Source organism: Haematobia irritans, chromosome 5 (assembly GCF_050003625.1).
Source record: "Haematobia irritans isolate KBUSLIRL chromosome 5, ASM5000362v1, whole genome shotgun sequence".
Classification (NCBI taxonomy): domain Eukaryota; kingdom Metazoa; phylum Arthropoda; class Insecta; order Diptera; family Muscidae; genus Haematobia; species Haematobia irritans.
The window spans coordinates 125576645-125579920 of NC_134401.1; positions in this window are offsets into that span (position 1 = coordinate 125576645).

Consider the following 3276-nt stretch of genomic DNA (forward strand, 5'->3'; position numbering starts at 1 on the left):
GTGCTCTAAATTTAATGGAAACAATTTTTGAAGCAATGATTATAAACTTTATTTTAATAAAAATATCATTATTTTAAAGAAATTTGTCCTTAATAGTGTGTAAATTGCGCGTCCGAAAATTGAGGTGGCGTAATATTTAATATCACGTAAATATTTTTTTTAGTGCTGTGTAAAAATCCAAATTGTAACGGGTACTTCAAATTAAAAATGTTTTCTTAACACCAAAAAAGCTTTAAACCAAAGATGCTAAATCCTCATAATAAGTCTTATCCAATATTTTTTGTCTTAAATGTAAAAATTCAATATTTCAGTTAATATAAAGACGATTTCTTTAAATCAACGACGATTTCTTTTACTTTAAGGAAAATTGGCCTTAGTTCAAAGATATACGATTTTAACAGAGGACGCAAATTTCCAAAATTTGTGTCTTAAAGTTACTACAAAAATATTTTGAAGCAAAGATAATAAACGTGGTTTTAATTAAAATTTCATTATTTTAAAGAAATTGGTCTTTAATATTTTGTAAATTGCGCATGCGAAAATTTAGGTTGCTTAATCTTTAATATCACGTAAATATTTTTTCAGTATAGCTGTTACCACAAACCCAACTATTTCGATTTTGCATGATACTCTTCAGTAGAACTTTGTACTCAATCCACGGTGGAGGGCTTGGCCGACTTTTCTTGTTTTCAGTGACTCAATTAATCACATTCCTTAATCTATGCTGTACAAAAATGCCCGATTAATAATTATAATATAAAATCATGAATTTGAACGCAAATCGTTTGTTTCTATAACAGTATAATATGAAATGTAATAAAACAAGTATATACAGCAGCAAGTTCGGCCGGGCCGATTCTTAAATACCCACCACCATGAACCAAATATTAGGGGTTCCTTTGAAATTTCAGGAGGGCTTAAGGACTGGAGGACACTTCCCGAAGATAAATTTAAAGATTTAACCTATGAGGACTATATCAGATTCTGGATTTATAAGAACCATTTTTGTTTGAGTTTTAGAGGAATCATTAACATCTCCTGTAAGTGTGCAAGAAAATGATGAAATAACGCCTTGATTTGAAATCTTAAATCTGTAGAAGTAAAATCTGTAAATTTTACATTGAGTTTCAAGCAATTTTCATGATCAGTGCGCCTTCTACACCCTCAAGAAGTGAAGTCGGTCTATATGGAGGCATTACCAAATGGACCGATAAAAACTTAATCCGATACACGTTTTTGTGAGCCTAAAATAACAGAATATTTACAATTTCAGGCAAATCAGATAAAAATACGGTTTCTAGAAACCCAAGGAGTTAAATCGGGAGATCGTTCTTATGTGGGCTATACTAAAATATGGACCGATACTCACCGTTTTCGGCACACCTCTTTATGACCCGAAAATACCTCTAGATTTCCAATTTCAGGCAAATAGGATAAAAACTTCGGATTCTAGAAGCCCAAGAAGTAAAATCGGGAAATCGGTCTATATGGGGGCTATACCAAAATATGGACCGATACTCACCATTTTCGACACACCTCTTTATGGTCCTAAAATACCTGTAGATTTCCAATTTCAGACAAATTGGATAAAAACTATGGTTTCTATAAGCCCAAGACCCCAAATCGGGAGGTCGTTTTATATGGGGACCATACCAAAACATGGACCGATACTCAAAATTTTTGGCACACGTATTTGTGGTCCTACAATACCTCTAGATTTCCAATTTCAGGTAAATTGAATAAAAGCTGCGGTTTCTGTAAGCCCAAGAAGTAAAATCGGGAGATCGGTCTATATGGGGGCTATACCAAAATATGGACCGATACTCACAATTTTTGGCACACGTATTTGTGGTCCTACAATACCCCTAGATTTCCAATTTCAGGTAAATTGAATAAAAACTGCGGTTTCTATAAGCCCAAGAAGTAAAATCGGGAGATCGGTCTATATGGGGGCTATACCAAAACATGGACCGATACTCACCATTTGTGGCACACCTCTTTATGGTCATTAAATACCTCTAGATTTCAAATTTCAGGCAAATTGGATAAAAACTACGATTTCTATAAGCCCAAGACCCCAAATCGGGAGGTCGGTTTATATGGGGACTATATCAAAACCTGGACCGATATAACCCATCTTCGAACTTGACCTGCCTGCAGACAAAAGACGAGTTTGTGCAAAATTTCAGCACGATTTCTTCATTATTGAAGACTGTAGCGTGATTACAACAGACAGACAGACAGACGGACATCGTTACATCGTCTTTGAATTTCTCCCTGATCAAGAATATATATACTTTATATAGTCGGAAATCGATATTTCGATGTGTTACAAACGGAATGACAAACTTATTATACCCCCGTCACCATTCTATGGTGGTGGGTATAAAAATATATATATTTTTGTGTTTTTTTTGCGCATTTATCAACAGAGGACTTTTTAAACAAATATATGGACAGCTAGAGGTTCAAATTCTTAGTATTGGAGGTCTTGACATATTTCGTCTTTCCGACTGATATTAACCTTGGCCAAGTCATATAATTTTAATCATTTGGATAAATATGACCATATTGCTCTCAATAATTATATACGAATAGAGTCGTAGTTTTCCATGTTGTCATCCGTTTGTGTATCCGAATCCCTCTCTGTGAAGATGTTATAAGAAACATTTTCCTTAATATTGTGAATAAAATTAATGCATTATTTTATTGTCTTCTTTCGAATTCATATTATAGCCCATGAAATAACAATTTGAATTAATTTTCGAAACAATAGCCTTCAACAGTGATTTTTCTGTTGCCTTTTAATTTCGCATTATGTCCAACCATAAAAAGGATATAATTTTCCAATCCCTTAGAACGGCATAACAGTTTGAGTGGACTCACTCAATTACTATAACAAAAGAATATAATTTCTACGAATTGGCTTAAAATTGGCATTGTGAGATGCGGATACTTTGTGTTTATTGTAAATAATTCATTTTGTAGAAAATCTTCTTTCATTGTTAGCATTAGACCGTTGAGAATTCACTTTGGTGGCCAAAGCGCGATAACATTATACGGTCCTAGTAAGTATTTTTTTCACAATGTCTTTGAGAGGAAGACAGAAAATTGAAATTATGGCATTAAAATATTATCGGTCAGTGAACAGACAAAATTCCAAAGAATTTCTTTACATGAATTTTGGAAACATGTATTGCTCTAATCTCATTATGCTGGGATGTTTGGTATAAAAATGGCGGCATCATTGGACCGTATATCAAACTGAAATGTATC